The 22647-nt window shown below is 38.6% G+C and overlaps 1 protein-coding gene across 12 annotated transcripts in view; it reads right to left on the bottom strand.

Annotated features, from left to right (window-relative positions):
• STX11 (syntaxin 11) overlaps positions 1-22647 on the bottom strand; it is a 44761-nt gene that overhangs the window by 6048 nt on the left and 16066 nt on the right. For 6 of the 12 annotated variants that reach the window (XM_035701045.2, XM_049113443.1, XM_025422479.3 and 3 more), the window contains exon 2: positions 19730-19838. The exons of 5 other annotated variants lie outside the window; for them this stretch is intronic. The gene's annotated coding sequence lies outside the window, so the exon portion shown is untranslated. Of the gene's footprint in view, positions 1-19680; positions 19839-22647 lie in introns of all 12 variants that reach the window. One more of the 12 variants, XM_049113440.1, reaches the window with a different exon arrangement.

Raw genomic sequence — 22647 nt, 5'->3', positions numbered from 1 at the left:
CAAAATTTTTATGATGCCCATGTAGATTTTATAATTAAATAAAATCTCACAAAGCTATAAATGTTATTCGCTTAAAGGACTAAACCCTTAACATCCTTCTTTAAGACATGCAACTGATTGCAATGCATATGTCTTAATGCCTTATGTGACGTGGACAAAATACATTAGTTAGCTGGTATGGAGTTGAGCTGTATCTATCTGGTTAGGTTAGTATCCAATATATTCTACTACACATCAGGTAAATAGTACAGAGAATGTATACATTTTGAGAACAAGGTAAGAACAGGTGTTATCCTTGCTTCTTGACCAAGACTTAGGAGGCACTACAAGGTAACGGGTGGTTAAGGTAAAGCACCACACACCACAACATTAGGAACCCATTTGTTGGTCTCTCACTAGTCCTAGACAGGTCCCATGCTCTGGGTTGCACTCCTAAAGCCATGAAAAAGCCATGGGGGAATCATCTCATTTATAATATCAGGAGAAAAACACACTTCAATCACACAGAAGATGGCCTTGGAAGATGTTCAGAAATAGTTATTCCTTCTCAAGACCTGAAAACCATAAAGGCATGGATCCTAAATCAAGTGCAGGCCTAAGCTCATTTGAAGGCTCAAGTCCATAATCAGGTAAGGGGAGTGAAAGGAACAGTGTAGGGAAGTGAAGATTCTCTATGGAGGTATAAACAAGAAGGTGGCCTTTACCTTGCCTTCCTACCAACCTTGCCTGACCCAGCCCAACCCAGATTAGTAGGTCCACTGACCCAGAGGTCTCCTGGTTGCCAGGGAGCATTCAGAAAACTACAACAGAAAGCCAGTCAAACAGGAAACCATCAAAATCTAGAGGAGAACCCAGGCAGTAAACTCTCTGACATGGGCCACAGCAACTTCTTACTACATATGTCTCCCAAGGCAAGGGAAACAAAAGCAAAAATAAACTACAGGGACTTGATCAAAATAAAAAGCTTCTGCACCGAGAAGGAAGCAATCAACAAAACTAAAAGGCAACCTATCGAATGGGAGAAGGTATTTGCAAATGACATATCTGATAAAGGGTTAGTATCCAAAATATATAAAGAATCATGTTTTAGGATTTTATTTATTTATGTGTGTGAGACAGAGAGAGGGCATGCAGGGGAGAGGAGCACAGGGAGAGGGAGAAGCAGAGTCCCCACTGAGCAGGAAGCTTGACACAGGGCTCAATGCAGGACTCAATCCCAGGACCCTGAGATCGTGACTTGATCCGAAATCAAGAGTCAGACACTCAACACAATGAGCCACCAGGCACCCCCAGGAAACAGACACTTAACTATAGAGAACAAACAGAGAGTTGTTGGTGGGTGGCAGGGTGGGTTAAGAGGGTGATGGGTATTAAGGAGGGCACTTGTGATGAGCACTGGGTGTTATATGTAAGTGATGACTCACTAAATTCTACATCTGAAACTAATTACACTTTATGTTAACTGACTGGAATTTAAATTAAAATTTGGGGAAAAAATTTAAAAATAAAATATAAATATAAAAAATAGAGGAAAAAAAGTCAACCAAGAAGCTGCTTATTTCTAAGAATCTCGCCTCAAAAGGTTAAAATGTATTCCTTGCTGTAGTTATACCAAAATACAGAAGTAGGCACCAAAAGAACATCAAATTAACCTATACCTCCAGTAGCTTGATTTTATACTGTGAAATACTAAGAAGGAAACTACAATAAATGAGAAGGAAAAATTAAACAATTCTATTGACCATCCTGTCTCAGTATGGTAAAGAATAATCTAATACATTTTAGTAAATTATATTCATAAAGTTGCTAAAGTAAATCCTGCTTTGAGTTACATAAGATGAAAAATTCAAACTAAATTTTATGACCAACTACCAGAAATCTTGTGGCTTTTAATTTTTTTTTCAGGCATGCATATCATCTGTCCTGAGAACAAGGTCCCACAAGGAAGAAAGGGAAAATTGCATAAACCTTCTTTCATTGGGCAATTAGTTTATGTACAAAGAAAAATAGGAACAGAGAACTGATGGTAGCTCAGAGGTTCCCAGACTTTAGGAGGCAATAGAATCTTCTGGAGAGCTGCAAACACTAAAGATGCTTGGGTCCCTAGAGTTTTTGACTCAGTACTTCTAGGATGATCTTCAGGTGATTCCACTGTACACTCAAACTTGTGACCCATGCTATAGATAACTATCATGACAGCTTCTTATTTATAAACATAATGCAATTCTGGACAACTTATAAAAGTCCTCAGGTTGGGGGGCAGTCTTCATGAGCAAACTTGATAGGAAAAGATTCAGAAAGACAGGATAAGAAAGATTCAGAAGTCAGGTTTGCACACACTCAGAAGGTCAATGAGTGGGGGTCTGAATACATAAATAACCCATATGCCCGGGGCTACAAAGAACCACCACGAAAGCTCTTCTGTGCTTCTAAGGGAACTAGCTGTAAACAGAACACATGGTCATATCTCTGATTGTAAAAGAGAAACTTCATGCTTTCTTACTCTAAGAGAAACAAGAACAAAAATGCTCATACATTGTTATAGGCTAAATTGTATCACCCACCCAAATTCATATATTGAAGCTCTAACCTCAACACCTAAGAATGCAAGACCTTATTTGGAGATAAGGTCTTTAAAGAGAGAATTTAAAAGGAGGTCTTTATATAATCTATGTATTATTATACACTAAGCAATACATACATTTTTAGAAAGATTTTATTTATTTTATTCATGAGAGACACACAGAGAGAGGCAGAGACATAGGCAGAGGGAGAAGCAGGCTCCCTGTGGGGCCCAATGTGGGACTCAATCCCAGGACCCCGGGATCACAACCTGAGCCAAAGGCAGCCGCTCAACCACTGAGCCACCCAGGGGTCCCTAAGCAATACATACATTAAGCAAATTTTACCTACTCCCAGAAAACAAAAACTTCCTTTGTTTCACAGCAATATGTTAAAGTATTTTTACAAGTAGTGAGAAGCTTCAGATGTGGGGATACACAATTCAATGCAGGGAAATGTGTCAACCATGTGAGGTTTATTACAAAGATCAACTTGTAGATTACAGGAGGTGAACAAATCCAAAAGCACGGAAGGACCTCCCTTTCTGTATTTATGACAAAGAAATGTTTTAGAAACTTTATTCCTGGGCAGCCTGGGTGGCTCAGTGGTTTAGCGCTGCCTTCAGCCCACGGCATGATCCTGGAGACCTGGGATCAAATCCCATGTCGGGCTCCCTGCATGGAGCCTGCTTCTCCCTCTGCCTGTGTTTCTGCCTCTCTCTTTCTCTGTCTCTCATGAATAAATAAATAAATAAAATCTTAAAAAAAAAAAAAAAAAGAAAGAAACTTTATTCTTCTTTACTTGAGTTCAGAAAGTTTAGGATTCTTGCTTCAATGGGAACTTAAAAAACACATTTAGAGAGAGAGACACACACACACACATATAGGCTTTGTATAAAGTCATCAGCCATTAATGAAACTAAAAAGATCCAGCCCCATAATAGATGCTCCAAATGAGGACTTTTGACTCCCTTACTTCAATAATGAAGTGTCCATATTCTCATTTTCTGATTGTATAATCTGTATCTCCTATGTCCTGATTCTACGGCAATACTTTAAGTCTTGTAAACATAAAATGATGATTACAAATCAGAATGTGTCTTTATGTCTAGGCCCACCACTGGTCCATATGGAACCTTAAGAGCCATTGTGTAGGGTCCATATGACATTCTTGTGAATGCTAGAAGGGTGCCCCTTTCTCTGAGTGATGCGGCCCTGCATCAGGGCACAGCATCTCCATCTGGAGAACTGGGTATGGGATGGGCTTCCAGTCACTCTCATCTTCGTGGCGAGTCAACCCTTGTACTGGGCACAGTCTGCACAGCCCTGTGTGGTCACCCTGAGTACTCCCTTCTTGACTCTCCTGCCAGGAGAGTCTCATAGGGGCCAGGAAGTCCCATAGGTCCTATGTCATGGTAAGTTAGCAGTTAGTTACCTTCCAGGACACAGCATAGGAACACAACAAGTGTACTTTCACAAACGGGTTGATTCAGATCCACAAATAATAATTTCAGTCAAATGAGTAAAACCTGGCATTCTGCCCTGTTTCTTGATTTAAAAAATGACACATCGAAGAGGTAAAAATCCTTCTCTGAGCTTCTGAAAATTATAGGCTAAAATAGAAAGAGTTCCTAAAAAGATTTATCTTCTTACTGTTCTAAAGTTAATTTTAAAAAAAGTTGTATCGAATCCAAAGTGCACTGGCAAGAACACATTTAATTGTTTAATTTCTTGCGGTTCACTCAAGGCACAATCTGAGAGTCTGAGGAGTGTTAGTAGAGATGAATTATAATTATACAAGTCTGAGGCTAGAAATATTTCTTTTCCCCCTCTTCGCTAAAGCAAAACCAGAAGTTTTTCCAAAGCATTTTTCGGGGAATCTAATCTAAAAGAGCAGATAGCCTCCACTTTTTAGTCACTCTATTCATTTGATGCTTCCTGAAACTTTCACTTTTCAGTTCCCTCAATCAGATTTTTCAGCCAGTGTTTGAAGAGAAGGCAATCCCGTATGCATGGCCAGTAAACAGCCAGTGGGCAGTAGGAAGTAGGAACTTTACTTGCAGCAATATGCTTTCAGATGCATCCTGCAGATATGCACTGTAAATCAAAGTAGCTACTCCTCTACTCATCAGCCTATACATTCTGCTCTAGAGCTTACATTGATCAGCTATATCAGTACTTGTAGAGCATCCAACACAGTGCTAAGAACTGTGCAGTCCCTATGAGGCCCTATTGTCATCCCTGTTTTACAGGAGAGGAAATTTGAAGCCTAATGAATTAAGCAACTTACCTAATGTCACACACTTAATAAATGTGGAGCTGAGGCCTGAATCCAGAAAAACTGACTTGAGCCCATCTGTAAACCATAAAGCTACATTAGATTCTTTTTCCAGTGATTCCCTGATAAAGGCTTTGAAATCTTTACTCTTCCTGTGACATACTCCATTATTATATTTATGTAATATATATTATATACCATTATAAAATGGAATATTACTCAGCCATCAAGAATTAAATCTTGCCATTTGCAACAATGTGGATGGACCTAGAGTGTATTATGTGCTAAGCAAAATAAGTCAATCAGAGAAAGACAAATACCATATGATTTCACTCAGATGTGGAATTTAAGAAATAAAACAGATGAAGATGGCGGGGGGAGGAAAACAAAGCATAAGAGACTCTTAAAGATAGAGAACAAACTGAGGGCTGATGGAGGGAGGTGTGTGGGGGATAGGCTAGATGGGTGATGGATATTAAGGAAGGCACATGTTCTGATGAGCACTGGGTATTGCATGTTAGCAATGAATTGCTAAATTCTACTCCTGAAACCATTATTGCACTGTAGCTACTAACTAACTAGAATTTAAACCAAAATTTGAAAAAAAAAGGGGGGGGGGGAGAAATCTTTAATCTTCTAGCAAACCATTCCCTGTCTTAGTGCATTTGAGGTGCTATAACATACCACAAACAGGGTGGCTTATAAACAACAGAAATTTATTTCTCATAACTCTGGAGGCTGGAAATCTGAGATCAGGGTGCCAGCATGGTTAGGTTCTGCATCTGATAGTGGCCAGCTTCCTGGTTCATAAATGGCTGTCTCCTCTCTGTGTGCTCATAATGCAGTAAGAACAAGCAAGTTCTCCGGGGCATCTTTCATAAGGGTACTACTCCCATTCATGAGCACCCCACCCTCATGACTTAACTGCCTTCCAAAGACCTGTTGGGGGTTAGGATTTCAACATGTGAATTTTGAAGGACCCAAGCATTCAGACCATACTGTTCCTCAATCAAGGTTTTATATGTGCAACAATTATTAGCATCTAAAAACCTAGATCTGAATGAACTCATGGAAACTTTTGCAACATCAGAACCATTACCTTCTTTCTCATAAACTTCCTCACATCAGAATTTCCCCAACATTGCAAAGCTTTCATTATTAGAGCCTCTGTTACCCTATCAGACAAGAGTAACTCATCGCAATTTGCCAAAAGTCCACAGAATTAACAGTCATAGATAATTCTCTTATAACAAAGATTTACTGTAGTTAAGACTGACTCAACTGTTGAAATAACCTAGCACTGATCTTGGGAATAGAAATTTTACAGCCAGGAGCATGGAAGTGATAACAGAAGAAAGGCTAATGAATGAGGTTGGTAAGGGAAAGAGTAAAGGTAATAGAATTCCAGGGTCAAGGTTTGAATTGTCTATACAAGTTTTTCCACTCTTATCTGTATGAGGATTTACAAACAAGAACCAGTTACTGTATTCCACATCTGATTTGGCTTTGGCCCTGGAATGTGAAGCAAAATACAGAAGGAATCCAATGTAGAAAGAAAACATTGTGGGGAATAAATGTTTAGTCCAATATGTCTTTGATTAAACTTTCATATTTTATAAATATTCCACAGGGTATTTTGTTTAAAAAAAGGAAATCAGTAGAGTTTTCAAGAATCATTAATGGCCTTTTCTTTCCCAACTCATAATAGCAGCTGAGGACCATCCCACAGAATTTTTAGATTTTTTTTCCTCTTCCTCTTTCGCTGAGACAAAGTCTTGTGAGTCACTGATTCTCATCCTGTTGGCTGCTTACTCCTCTTCAGTTCTTCAAGGAAACAAATTATTATTTCTAGCTGATAATTTGTACATGATTGCAGAAAAATCTGTTACCCAACATCATCAATGCAGGTTTTTCCCTGTAAATGACCTTTACTTAAGTGAGTCTTCTCCCTTCAAATATGAGAGGATGAGAGGTGTTCATTCATTTTTGTTGGAAATCCTCTTCTAAAATGCACTTACTCAGCCATTAGAAACGACAAATACCCACCATTTGCTTCAACGTGGATGGAACTGAAGGGTATTATGCTGAGTGAAGTAAGTCAGTCGGAGAAGGACAAACATTATATGTTCTCATTCATTTGGGGAATATAAATAATAGTGAAAGGGAATATAAGGGAAGGGAGAAGAAATGTGTGGGAAATATCAGAAAGGGAGACAGAACGTAAAGACTGCTAACTCTGGGAAACGAACTAGGGGTGGTAGAAGGGGAGAAGGGTGGGGAGTGGGAGTGAATGGGTGACGGGCACTGGGGGTTATTCTGTATGTTAGTAAATTGAACACCAATAAAAAAATAAATTAAAAAAATAATAAAATAAAAAATAAAATGCACTGATGTACTTTTCTTCTTCAAAGAGGGGACTTTGGATACAATTTATTGGTGACTCAGTTTGTCATTATTAACATCACTGAACCATGTGGTACACTTGCATTTGTTTTCAAATGTTTCTCTTGCCTCAGGGTTAAAATGTCAAACCTTACCTTATAACTAAGGTTATATACTGCTACTGCTACGGATATTCCTCTCATTCCCTTTACATTGGTAACAGAAATTAGGTAAGAAATTACATGGGGATCCCTGGGTGGCTCAGCAGTTTAGCGCCTGCCTTTGGCCCAGGGCGTGATCTTGGGGTCCCAGGATCGAGTGCCGCATTGGGCTCCCGGCGGGGAGCCTGTTTCTCCCTCTGCCTGTGTCTCTGCCTCTCTCTCTCTCGCTCTATCATGAATAAATAAATAAAATCTTAAAAAAAGAAATTATATAAAAGCCAAACATTTAATACTGGAAAGCTACATGTAGGTCAGCAACCCTCTGGAATCAAACCTATGAAGTAAAGCAAGGAAGGAAAAACAAATGTCAGTGACAAACTGAGTGTCCAATACCAGCCAGTCTCTGTGCCAGACAACTGACAGACAATCCGTCAACAATCTCACAATAACTATGTGAGGAGGGTAACAAAATTTTCAATTAACTAATAACTGGATCCTGGAAAAGTTAAGTTCCTTATCCAAGCCATCTCATTAGCAAGTGAGAAGGCTGGGATGTAGCCTACATCTGTCCAGATCCTATGTTCATGTTCTGTCCACTCAATCCGACGTTGAAGCTGTGAGGAGAGTTCAGGGTATATGATGTAAGTATTGTTAAGAACAAATATTTGTCACCACTCTGACATTTCCCTCCCTATAGACATCTCTCTCCACTTCCTCCTGCCAAAGGACATAGAGTTGCTTATCTGACTGGTGAATCTGGAAAGAGAAATTACTTGTGGCAGCCCAGCCTCTTTTTCCCTCTTCTTTTTGAAAGTTGGTTTGCCACCAAGAACCCGTGTTCTCCTCTGCTCTGCTCCTGGGTGCAAGTGGAGATGTCTGCTGCTGGAGAGGGCAAGTCCATCTAATTCTAGGTTCAGAGACATAAAGCACAGTCCCCCTTCAATGAAGCCACTTCCTCCAACCTTGTCTTTATTGGTAACAAAGGTAACAAACACTTTGGCCTCTGACTGCTTTTTCCTATTTCAATTGGTATGGAAATCAGATGAGTAAAGGGGAAGCTATTTATTGTGTTCCCTTTTCAATCAACCCAATAATTATGTTAAGTAAAATCAGAGAAGCAGAAAAAGACTTGAGTGATTCTCTTGTACCTATATGCCTTAATTTTAAAGATGAAGAAAGAGAAGCTCATTGTATTTAAGTAACCTACAAATAATGGTGAAGAGATGGCTATTAATAAGGGGGAAACTCTTATGAAAGATGTTTCCATTTATAGCAAAAAGATTCTAAAATATGTAAAGCATTTTCAAAAGCCTGGCATATATTGGAACTTCAATAAAGGAACCTCAATAAATAATTGCTATTAATTTTACTATTTTAGTACCACATAGTCTCTGAACTATGAAAGCATCAAATTGTTAATTTCCATGATGTGATGACCATCAATTCACATCCTGTTTTCTTGACCTGACCTCCCAAGTGCCCTCACTCTTTCTCTCCAAATTTGTACATACTCTTTTGGGGAAAGTTGAAACAAAAATTCACTACACATTCTTTTCAGTTTTTTCAATCAAGAGGTATATATGACTATTCCTGAACTTCTTGAATTTGACTGTGGTCAATGGACTTGCTTTGGTCAATGGGACATCAGCAAATATGATGATGCAAGCAAGTCTCATAAGGCACTGTGCAAGAGGGCTCGCCACAGGGAGCTGCAGTACAACACAGCAAAAACTAACTGGTACAGAAATTAGTGACTACAAGTAGCACGCTGCCATAACAAAAACCTAAAACATTCATCAATGGCTTTGGGACCAGACAGCAGGTGAAAGCAGGGAGGTAGCTATTAGCAAAAATTGGGAACATGGCATTCAAAATGTTAGTGGAGGTAGGGAAGGTGATGAGAAAACCATGCAGCAGTTGGGGGAAAGGCAACACGTATTATGTAGCAGCAAGGCAGTATTTGTAGCAGCACAGAAAATTGAAAATGCACACAGTGAATGCTGGCTCCAGCTGCAAAGGTCTCCAGGCAGAAGGCTTGAAAGTGTTTGTTGAGTGCCTCTAGCTGCAAGAGACAGATGTGCTAAAACATGATCTAATTTATAAGCATTTTATAGAGCCAGTATTCACAAGATTGGAAAATAAAACCGTTTGCCTTCAGTCTCTTCAGTTGAAAGGAAATATTTTTTTATAAATTTATTTTTTATTGGTGTTCAATTTGCCAACATATAGAATAATACCCAGTGCTCATCTCATCAAGTGCCCCTCTCAGTGCCCGTCACCCAGTCACTCCCACCCCCCACCCACCTCCCTTTCTACCACCCCTAGTTCATTTCCCAGAGTTAGAAGTCTCTCATGTTGTCTCCCTTTCTGATATTTCCCACTCATTTTTTCTCCTTTCCCCTTTATTCCCTTTCATTATTTTTTATCCTCCCCAAATGAATGAGACCATATAATGTTTGTCCTTCTCCGATTGACTTATTTCACTCAGCATAATGAAAGGAAAGATTTTTATAGGAAAAAGTGGCCTCAGAGTAAAGACCTTTGTGAAATTTAATGTGATGCCTCATCGACCTTCTCAGCTGGATAAAAGGGGCTCTGAGATGCCTGAAGGGGCTCTCTCACAGCAGCGTGACACTCCGCCCAAAGTAGAGAGAGAGAGAGAGAGAAATCTGTCTTGGAAAAAAGAAATGTGGATGTGAGTTTTAGGGGCAGGGACTCTATGGGATTCTTAAGAATCCACAAGGTTTTAAAGAAAGTTTTCCTGATGAGGACAAAATCAAGACAGAAATTATTCAGAGGAAGAGAGGCCTCTGTGTGCCTGCTTTTCTAGGAGCAGGAAGTGGGCTAAAGAAGCTATTTAGAAGCAGAAATAAGCCACTTCATACAGGAAAAGAGGAACGTTTCAGAAGATGGAGCCAAGAGCATTGGAGAAATAGGTACCAGTGAACTAGTCCTGAGATGCATAACTGGGCCCTAACCAATCACCCCCTGGCCCAGGAGTGGAGTACCTAGCAACATGGACCTAGATAGAACTGCCATGGAACTGTGATGGTTATTTGTACCCTGTTAATGTGTTTTAGTTTTTGTTTTAATGGATTATATCTTTTGGTTATACTTTCCCTATATTTTGTCATTATTTGTTGGGTGTGTATGGGGAGGTAACTAATTTTTTTTTTTTTTTTTACTTTATTGTCTCAGGATCAAGAGTATCCACATTCAAAGAGGTGTATCTGAGAAGTCCCAGAAGTGTCCAGATGTGATGTAGATCATGGATAAGCCTCTGGACTTAGAAGCTGATGCCATAATGAGACTTCTGGGAATCCTAGGATGGGGGGGAAGCATAGGAGAAATGTGAATACACTTTGCCAGAGGCAGACTATACTCAACTGCACAAAAAGGTCCACAAATTCTAGCTGTACCTCTAAGCAGGAAGTTGTGTCAACTTCTCCATCCTTTGAATCTGGGCTTGGCTGTAAGACTTGCTTTGACCAAGAAAACAATAGAAATCATGATGCAAACAGAGGCTTGAAAAACACAGCATACTGGGGCTTGCCCTCTCTTACTGCTGGGAATACTGAAACCACTACATGGAAGCTTAGGCTAGCATCCTGGAGGATGAGAACCCCAGGGAGACAAAGGCAGCTCCCAGGTCACCCACCACTAACCTGTGTGACTGAATTCAGGTGAGCCAAGCAGAAGAAATACCCAGTACTTACTTTCTGCCACATACTGTGGTAGAAGCTTTATATGAATGACCTCATTGAATCCTCCTGTGACAAATAACAGTATGATTTGTTATACTGACAAAGCTAATTGACATGCCCCACTTTAGATTTCTCTGTACTTCCTTCTTTAAAGAGGACCTAAGAGAATTACATGAATCATGGATAAACCACAATTTAAAAAAAAATAAATGCTCAGGCATTTAACATGAAAGTTTTTCGTTTGTATTTTAAAAACACAAACATAAGCAGCATGTACCAAATGATTCTCCTGATGCTCTATGTCACCTACTTGATGATCATGGTTCATTTACATACTTGAATTTTAATAGATTGTACATTTATAATATTCATTATATATAATAATGTTCATACTGCATGCAAACATTAATATAAAACGTAAACAAAAAAGAAGTATGTATTTCTTAACATGTTTGAGGACAGCCTTCCTTTCATTTGAAGATTGTGGTCATAATCAGAGTAAAGAGAAAAAAAAAAAAAAACGATGCTAAAAAAAGATGATCTCAGACACAAGCAGCCTCCACAAGAAAGGCCAGAAACTGTTTAGTAATGCAGTGTGCTAAGTAAGAGTTCTTGAGCAGCGGGGGCAGGAAAGCACAAAGACACAGCACTTTTAACCTTGGCTTAATTTCAGTCTGATAAGAGGTTCTGAGAACTTGAAGAGCCAGTTTTGAAATGGAGGTAGATGGTTTCAAGTGTGCCACAAGTCTGTTGTTCAGATTGCCAAAATTAAGAACACTGGGCAGACAAAATGCAACTTTCAAACATGACTCCACTGCCATATGCCACACCTTCCTCTGCCATCCAGGATGACCACAGAAGTTTCTTGCTATTGTACTAAAAAAAAAAAAAAAAAAAAAAAAAAAAAAAAAAATAGTGGGACATGAACTAGGTTTATAAGAAACATCAGAAATTGATTATGGTCCTATTAATCTCTCCGAGTGTTAAAGGCAATCAGGATACTTCTTTTCAGAGTTGTAGAGTCTGCTTAGAATTCGGCATATGCTCAGGGAACTATAACAGAGTGGCTATAAGCACTGAGCCAGCTCTGCAACCACTGGGTCTATCCTGACTGCCTCCCTGCTTGCAGAGTTCCCAGCAGTAAGAGAGGGCAGTGCCTTATAGATGGGTGCTTTTCAAAGCTCTGTTTATATCACATTTCTTCTCTCTACTTTATCTTCCCCAAGTATAAATACCTTCTGCATGGGATGGTAGAGAAAATAAAATGGGATAATTCACATAAAGATCTTTGAAGAGTGCCTGGTGGAGTAAGCTCTCTGTATATACTATTGTCTCTTCTGTAATTTTTAATTCACTCAAACCAATGGATATTCAGCAACTAATATTATAAATAATGCATTTGCTAACATACTACTAACAGTTTATTGCCCATCTCACCTACAGTCGTAAGAGAACACTAATATTGGGGGTTTTAAATAATTTTTGTTTCAATTCTTTTATTGTGAAATTTCTTCTTGAGTGAAAATGCAAAACATGCTCTTTTTTAAAGAAAAAGGAGGAGGAAGAGAAATCACATGATACAGAATTTTTTTACATGGAAAGAAAAAATTTCACATCACCTACTACTACTATATATAATATATATAACCATATAAAATAACCAATCCAGACTCTTTTTTTTATCTTATAAGGTCATGAACACTTAAGAGACAGCATTGAATTGATCCTGACACTGACATATGAAATGGTTCGACAGTAAACCACAGGAGTTCTCTGGAGTTTCTTCCTGCCAGAGGCATCCCTCAGCGATGCAGGTCCCTAGGGCTGGTGTCACTGCACTTTCTACCATCCACATTTTGGTGCAGGTGAAATCAGGAACAGTGAAAACAACTTGGAAATGGAAAGGGAGTTCTAAAAGGGAAGAGAATCCTTCTGTTTTGTTTTCATGTTTAAGAATCTCAAAATGGTGGGGCACCTTGGTGGGTCAGTGGTTGAGCATCTGCCTTTGGCTCAGGTTCTGATCCTGGGGTCCTGGGATGGAGTCCCACCTCAGGCTCCCTGCATGGAGCCTGCTTCTCCCTCTGCCTGTGTCTCTGCCTCTCTTTGTCTCTCATGAATTAATAAATAAAATCTTTAAAAAAAAGAATCTCAAAATGGTGACCCTAATTCCACACACCCCAGAGATGGTAGAAATGCTAAGTCAGTCTGAGGACCAGTATCTTCAAGATTGAGTGTTTATGAAGTCAGTGACCAGGTGTTCTTTGGGGAGCCGATTAACAATTTTAATTCCATAAACATCCACTGAGCATCTCCCTCATACTTGTCTTGGGAAGGTAAGCCCGCCCTATTCCCCACCACATTAGTAAAGTTCTGTTGGTAGTAGTGGTGGGCTTTGTTTTGCTTTCCAGTAGGATACAGGAGCATGAAGATGTTTTGCTCCTCAGCTAACTGATATGAGTCCTGAAAGCAAATGTGGTATAGGAGAGAGGGTGCTCAGCTAGCCATCAGAGGTCTTAGCCCCACTTCCATCTTCAGCTATATAAAATCGAGCAAAACATCTCATGACTCTGAGTGGCAGGTTCCTCACCTGTAAAATGGTAGTAACACTACTTTTCTCACAATGATCTTTTTAGGGTGGGGGTGTGGGTGGGGATGGAGGAAACCATTAAATGATGTAAATAATGCATGTAAAAGCACTCTATATATTTTAAAGTATTTTACAAACATAGTATTAGGAATTATTATTTTATACCTTTGCTATCCATAATCACTTTACTTCATGAGGTAGTTTATTCAAAATACAAGTACTACCCCTTAAGAAACACGTATAGACCATGTGATCTAAAATGACCCTATAAAATACAAATCAAAACCACAATGAGAAACCACCTCACACCAGTGAGAATGGGGAAAATTAACAAAGCAGGAAACCACAAATGTTGGAAAGGATGTGGAAAAAGGGGAACCCTCCTGCACTGTTGGTGGGAATGTGAACCGGTGCAGCCACTCTGGAAAACTGTGTGGAGGTTCCTCAAAGAGTTAAAAATAGATCTGCCCTACGACCCAGCAATTGCACTGCTGGGGATTTACCCCAAAGATACAGATGCAATGAAACGCGGGGACGCCTGCACCCCAATGTTTATAGCAGCAATGTCCACAATAGCCAAACTGTGGAAGGAGCCTCGGTGTCCATCGAAAGATGAATGGATAAAGAAGATGTGGTTTATGTATACAGTGGAATATTCCTCAGCCATTAGAAACGACAAATACCCACCATTTGCTTCAATGTGGATGGAACTGGAGGGTATTATGCTAAGTGAAATAAGTCAATCGGAGAAGGACAAACATTATATGGTCTCATTCATTTGGGGAATATAAAAAATAGTGAAAGGGAATAAAGGGGAAAGGAGAAAAAATGAGTGAGAAATATCAGAAAGGGAGACAGAACATGAGAGACTCCTAACTCTGAGAAACGAACTAGGGGTGATGGAAGGGGAGGTGGGTAGGGGGTGGGGGTGACTGGGTGACGGGCACTGAGGTGGGCACTTGACAGGATGAGCACTGGGTGTTATATGTTGGTAAACTGAACACCAATAAAAAGTAATTTATAAAAATAAAAAAATAAAATAAATCATGTAATGAAAAAAAATAAAATGACCCTATAAAACCACAGAACTATTCTAGTAGCAATTTCTATATTATTAAATTACTCAGGGGACAGAATATTAATGCCCTATATTCACTCAGAACCCCAGGAATGTGGATGTTTTTCATTTACTATATGAAGGAGGGCCAAGGGAATAAACTCATTTATAATGAAAACTTTTATTTCAAAGTGAATATCTCACATTATGCCTGTCAAAGAAGAAAACCAGCTCCTTGCAAAGCAAAACTAACAAACTAAAAAGCGGAGCTGACCAAATTTCTTACACGTTTACCCGAATATAAACATTCCATGCAGTAGTCATGCTGTTTAGTGCTATATAGAATCAACACCTTTAGATATTGAAAAGTAATCCTACAGACCTTTTAATATTAATAGAATTTACATATTCCCTTATTGGGGAGCTTCTATTTTGGTAACATTCATAATTGGAATCAATAAATAAATTCCTATCTGTTCAAGATTGTAGAAAATTCTCTAAAGAATAGTTTTATCTATTCCCCCATGCACAGACTGTCAATATCCCGGTAGATTCATTCCAACAACTGTAAAATGCATAAATTTAAATACCGTAACTTTCTGTTGAGCATTTATTAGATTTTAGCATCATATTAAAATATCTCTATTTTATTAGCTAAACTATATACTACAGCATACAAATGATGGCTGGGTGACGGGCAGCCGTCAAATATGGCATGTTAGATTTATTTTATTTTCATAAACCAAGTTGGGCACCCTGTTAACTAACCTTTAAGTCACATTCATAAAGTAGGCTATGGGGTTGCTGTTCTTGTGCACATCTTTCAGGACATATGTGTTTGCATGGACTACTATGACAGAGACTTTAATGCATTTATTCAACAAGTACTTAGTGAGTACCTACTGTGTGCCAGGCAATATGAGAGGATGAAGTTAGCTCAATGAGCAAAAGAAATGTGGTCTCAGTTCCTTAAAAGTGTTTTTTTTTTTAATAAGCAACAACAGCACAAAAAACTTATAGGAAGAAAGAAACGAAAATTCAGAAATGTGAAATAGGCTTCTGATATATTTAAAGTACAAAGATAGCTGAAACAAAACTGACTTATGTAACTTTCTGATTTTCAACACACTTAAAGACAGAACTACGAAGATAATGAAGGGAGATACATTTTTGGTTTTCTGTGCAAAGGCAAAAAGTTTCTTAGTTTCAGTAACTGGTGTCAGCTATGATACAAAGACATAATAGCTTAGTATTTAAAAGAGGGAGCAAAGTCTAATAAACCTGCGTTGGACTCCCAGCTCTGAGCAAACTGGAATAATACTACCAACCTCAAGGGGTCCTCACTAAGATGCCTGACACACAGTGAGTGAATTCTCAACAAATGCAAGACCTATAGTTTTACTCCTGATGGTCAATATACACACTCTCCATGAACATCAACAGAGAATTTGTAGATTATAGTTATTTGCTTTTTACTTAACTGCCCTCAATCTGTCTTGGCCTATAGAAGCTTCGCTACCGCCATTTTATCCTGCCTTCCTTCTAGACATGCCTTCCAATCAGAGATGACTCTCACCCCGCCCCAACCCCATGCAAATCCAAACTTGTCCACTTAAACATCCCAGTCCTATGTTCCAGCCTCTGCTTTTTAAGGCAATAATAGCTATTTTTGATGAATATATCCATTCTTATGTGCTTGTAGCTTAATTTACCACGCTTATTCTAGAAAACACATTTGTATTTTTTTTAAGATTTTATTTATTCATCATAAGAGACAGAGAGAGAGAGAGGGAGAGAGAGAAAGAGAGAGAGAAAGGGAGAAAGAGAGAGAGAAAGGGGCGCAGAGACACAGGCAGAGGGAGAAGCAGGCTCCATTCAGGGAGCCCAATGTGGGACCTGATCTCGGGTCTCCAGGATCATACCCTGGGCTGAAGGCAGGCGCCAAACCACTGAGCCACCCAGGGATCCCCGCACATTTGTATTTTTAAAGATGATCTTTGTATTCTGGATAAAATGGCAAAGTAAATAGTATTTCTGCTCCCTTCCAAGATCCTACTAAAAGAACTTTCACAAAGGCATACACCAACAGGGAGAAAGAGCAGAGAGAAGAGAGCAACAATAAAATTCTGAAAGTTGTAAACAAGTGGATGAGGGATAACTAACATAGTAGATATTTTAAAATTTGAATCCTAAGCTAAGAAACAAGCATAAGATAAATACCCAGGAATCCAAATTAGAAGGCCAAGTATCTATGAAAAAGGAGGTGATGGAGTAACAACTGAGTTTGGTTAAAGCCTTTTTAAGAAAAGGAAAGGATCTGTCATCCCTTATCCCATCTTGGCATGAGAGTGCAGGCTAGATTCTGAACCTATACCAAGGGAGAGGTACTTATCTGAAGAAAGGAGGATGAGAAGAATGTTTTTTAATATGAAATGTGGACCTTCAAGCCCTCTTCCTTCACCTACTGTCCAGCAAACCAACCCAGATCCTACAGACAGGACAATAAGAGATCTTTTCCATTAAGTACTAAGGAGAAATAAAGAGGTGAAAATGAAGAATTTGGAGGTCCACTACTTTAAATTAAAATTCTGCGTAACAATAATTTCAGAGAGAAGACATCATATAGTGGTGGGGTAGGGGGAAAGCACAGAAACACACCTATGAAGCAACAAGAGTCAAAACGCTTTGGACTTCTAAACGGCAACATCGGAAACAACAAAATAATGAAACAATACCTTTAAATTTTTGAGGAAAATGTATTTTCAGCCCAGGATTCTATACTCAGCCAAACCATCAATCAAATATGAAGTAGAATAAATAATGTTCAGTTATACAAAGCATCAAAAAACATTTCCTATGCCCTTTCTCAGGAAGAGAGTGGAGAATGTGTTCCAACAAAACAAGGAAGTGAAGCAAAAAAGATAGACTATAGAATCCTAACATGAAATCCAGCAGAGGAGAGAGGCAGAGGGCATCCCAGGATGACGGCAATGGGAAATTCTAAGATAAGAGCTGGCACGTGACTGGAAAGCCCATCTGTCTAGATTAGGTGAGATGACAGGAGAGATCTCTTCAGAAAGATGAAACTCAAAATTCCTGATGGGTCAAAATTCCTTGGGAGGAGATGTAGACAATTTGGGGTTGAATAGATTATAACCATAAATAAAACTAAACTATTAACAACAACAAAAAACGCAGACAGTTAACCTCCAGGAAAGCTAAAACAGATTATGTAGTCAGAGGACAGTAATCCTGATATAAACCATGGATCTCTTGTGATTAGCATTTTCCTAATCATAAGCCTATAATTACTAAATACTGATCTAACTCAAATTGGGATTCTGCTGTATTGGAAGGATGGGGAAAGGAACAAGAGGGGTACGTGTCTCTAACAGAGAGGACTAAAATGAGCTAAATTATCTTCAGTAAGGAAAATCAATAGATAATGCCCAAAATGGAAAAATCAAGAAATAGTATGTTATTTCAAGATATAAATATAAAAACCAAAAGAATCAGTAAACATAGTAAACATAAAAGAAAATGTAAACAGAGTTAATACAGTTGCCTTGGGGGATGGTGAGATGAAATAGAAAGGGACTGACCTTTTTCCATCAGACTTTCATTTTTCATTAGTTTTATAGAACTTTTTGACTCTTTAATTATGTATGTATGTTTGATAAAATTAAAAACTACAGAAAGAAGACAAATGTAAGGAAAGCAAGGAAGGAAGGGAGGCAGGGAGAAAGAGAGAAACAAACAGGAAAAAAGAACAAAATGGGCTTTTTGGTAATGCTAATAGGGTAATGTTGTGAATTTTGGCTGGAGGGTAACCAGGAGTTCTCAATCCTGCCTGCTTACTACTTTCTCTCTCTCTCTCACATAACCATCTCTCCACAGATTCCACTTTAGAACGCACACCTAGACACATTTGTAAATGGAATCTGGAATTCTCCCCAAGTTAATTTTTTGACTGAACTAAATCCAAAATTCCCACCAGGATTTAAAAAAATTCTAAAAAAAGAAAATGATCCTTAAATAAAACTCAAATAATAAATGATTAAAGTTTTTTTTTTTCTAAATTGAAAAGAAAATAGCACTGGTGGATTGAGGAAAGCCCTAGCAGATATTACCACTTGTCATAAGACAGTAATTAAAAGCATAATCTTTTTACAAACATAAAAATTAGATTAATGGATATGAGCACAACACTGAGAAACAAACCAATTATATATAAAATGTTAGTATATGAGGAAGCAACCACCAAAAAGTAATAGAGGGGAAAAAATGTAAACAACTAGGCTGGTAAAACTGAGCAGCAAGAATTTATTCCTCTCTAATCCTTACTGGAGACCCTATAATATGCCTCAGAGACATCAAAGACTTAAAAATGCAAAATTGTTATGTAACAGAAACACTAATGGAAAGAAAAGTTGAACATCTGGGAAAATAACTTTCTATGAGATGTGAGGCTATGGAAGAAATCTCAAAGAAAAAAGATAACCAAATTTGACTAAATAAAATGTGGAATCTCTCTGGAAAAAAAAAGAATAACAAATATTAAGGATTCAAGCAAAAGACAGAAGAAAATATTCACACAAAATATAACAAACATTGTATAGGTACTCAATATTATATGCAGAGACAACTCCAACTGGCAAGAAAATAACATGACAAATTATCGAGCAAAGTATATAGAAAGGTATTTCACAGGAGACAAAATATTCTTAATAAAAATATGAAATTATTATCTACTGTTTAGCAAATAAATACAAATTAAAAATAATACATTAGTTTAGACTTATTATCTTAATAATCAGAATATAAGACTTATCTATGCTTTAGTTACTAAGACTATATGGAAAGAATACAAACTGAAAGCATATATTGTATACATGAATGGACACAGAAGGTATAATGCAAGCTAAGTGAAATAAGACAGACAAAGACAACCTGGGACAATTCTGGGACACCTGAGTGGCTCAGTTGGTTAAGCAACTACCTTCAGTTCAGGTCAGATCCCAGGGTGCTGGGATCGAGCCCCGCGTCAGACTCCTTGCTCCTTGCTCCTGCTTCTCCCTCGCCCTCTGCTGCTTCCCTTGCTTCTCTCTCTGTCAAATAAATCAATAAAATCTTTTTTAGAAAGTCAGACAAAGACAAATATCATATGATTTCACTTGCACATGGAATCTAAAAAAACAAAACAAATGAAAAAACAAAACAGCAACAGACTCATAAGTGCAGAGAGCAAACTGATGGTGCCAGAGGCATGGGAGGTGATGGGCTGGGAGAAGTAGGTGAAGGAGATGAAGAAGTACAAACTGGTTGTTATAAAATATATAAGTCACAGGAATATAAAGTACAGTCCAGGGAATACAGCCAATAATACTGCAATAATGTTGTACGGCGACAGATGGTAACTATACTTACTGTGGTGAGCATTTTGTAATGTATATAAATATCACATCACTATGTCATACACCTGAAGCTAATACAATATTCTATATACTATGCTTCAATTGAAAGTAAATTTTTAAAAAATCCTCATTCTGTGTTCATGCTGTTATCAGTGGTGGGTATAGGTAACCAGATGTCAACAGGAGAAAGTGTCTCTAGCATTCTGAGTTTCAGCAAGGGTAATTAATAACTCGACAAACTTTCCAATTAAACAACAAAAGTATACTGCCTAACTGGGGCTTTCTTCTTTTCAGATGAGTTGACACTACCAACATTTTGATTCTTTAGGAAACAAGCTCTATCTTCTAAAGAGTTTTCAAAAAGAAAAATATTTCATTTCACCAAGATAGTCTTTTTTATGAAAAAAAAAAGATTTTATTTATTTATTTGAAAGAGAGCATACAAGACTGCGTTGAGGAGGAGCAGAGAGAGCACGGGAGAAGCAGACTCCCCACTGAGCAGGGAGCCTGATGTGGGACTGGATCCTGGGACGCTGGGATCACGACCTGAGCCACAGGCAGACACTTAACCAACTTAGCCACCCAGGCACCCCACCAACATAGCCTTGGAATTTAAAAATCCCAATCCTGGGCAGCCTGGGTGGCTCAGCAGTTTGGTGCCTGCCTTCGGCTTAGGGTATGATCCTGGATCCTGGAGACCCGGGATCGAGTCCCATGTCGGGCTCCCTGCATGGAGCCTGCTTCTCCTTCTGCCTGTGTCTCTGCCTCTCTTTCTCTCTCTGTGGGTCTCTCATGAATAAATAAATAAAATCTTTAAAAAAATAAAAATTCCAATTCTTAACGAAAATCTAAAAGTTGAACTAATTTACAATTAAAGTATTCAACCGGGTTCAGAGTGGACTAACTCATAACCTGTACTTCAGCAATAAATCAAGTTTGAACTATACAAAATAGAAAGTGGAAGAACAAATGTTGAGAATGATTTCCTAACTATTCATATACTTCCTATATACAGCAAAAGTAAGACAAAACATTAGAACATAAATTGAGTCATACCTGAAATAAGCCAAGGAACATGCCAAAGCAGAGGAAGAAAGATGTAAGAAAACATGGTCAATGGTCATCATAAGACATCACATGTCTGTTCACTTGAAGTCACACTTCAAGCCTGAGTTATATTCTCATTTGCACTATGGTTTTAAATCCTAATCTTTAAATCAGTGTTATTCTAAGATGCTGGATGGTGTAGACATGTGTCTAAGCTGATTCAAGTGAGACCCGGCAGGACATTCTATACCACCATCTACATCTAATAAGTGCTGCTCCATGATGACTTAATGATCCCTTCCCTGCACTCAGCCAAGTGGATGGTATTTTTAGTAATTAACGTTGACATTCACAGGCTAAATATGCATGTTTGCACTTGGCATATCTGCTTTGTGATGTCCGGTTAAATAAGTATGTTCTTTTTTTTTTAATGATTTTTTCCCCATCTTCGAGACACATGATTTTTTTTTAAGATTTTTAAAATTTATTTATTCATCACACACACACACACACACAGAGGCAGAGACACAGGCAGAGGGAGAAGCAGGCTCCACACAGGGAGCCCGATGTGGGACTCGATCCCAGGACTCCAGGATCACGCTCTGGGCCGAAGGCAGGTGCTAAACCACTGAGCCACCCAGGGATCCCCAACAAGTATGTTCTTAATAGAGAACCCATTTGGTTACTTTCTCAACCCAAGGATCACCTCTTAACCCAGATATTACATTTTAGGTTATTTATTTAATGTAATAAAGTATAATAGAAGAGCTGCAGGAGATTCAAAGATTTAAAAATCCAGAAATCATAATCCCTGCCCTAGACTAAATTTATAATTTAAGGGGAGAAAAGAAGCAGATACAGAAATACTAAAAGAGCAGGGCAGCCTGGGTGGCTCAACGATTTAGCACCGCCTTCGGCCCAGGGCATGATCCTAGAGACCCAGGATTGAGTCCCACATCTGGCTCCCTGCGTGGAGCCTGCTTCTCCCTCTGCCTGTGTCTCTTCCTCTTTCTCTCTCTCTCTCTCTCTCTCTCTGTGTCTCTCATGAATAAATAGAGCAAATTAAAAAAAAAAAAAAAAAGAAATACTAAAAGAGCAAGAACTGGCCAGAAAAAAGGAACAAGAACTTAGCATGACCTGCCAAGCCAGGCGGAAGCTACAAACTTCAACAGCATTGCTGCATCTTCTCTCACCAGGGTCAAGAATGTGAAGCAGGAAGATGAGAAGCAAGAACACATGCTGACCTCTGAGGAAATGTGCTTCAAACTTGAACTGAAACAGAGCCCGAAGGCAAATCTGTCAAGTACCCTCCTAGGCCATAATCATCAGATTCTTAAAATTAACTTTCAAAAGTTGTCATACAAGTTCATGATTTTCAGACTTTAAATTTATTTTCTTTTTACCATATATTACATGTTAAAACATTAATTAACTTCAAACAATGGTACATCGAATG

The sequence above is a fragment of the Canis lupus genome, chromosome 1 (genome assembly GCF_003254725.2).
Source record: "Canis lupus dingo isolate Sandy chromosome 1, ASM325472v2, whole genome shotgun sequence".
NCBI lineage: Eukaryota > Metazoa > Chordata > Mammalia > Carnivora > Canidae > Canis > Canis lupus.
Note: the sequence above shows the minus strand (reverse complement) of the source record. Positions and strands in the feature narration are given on the sequence as shown.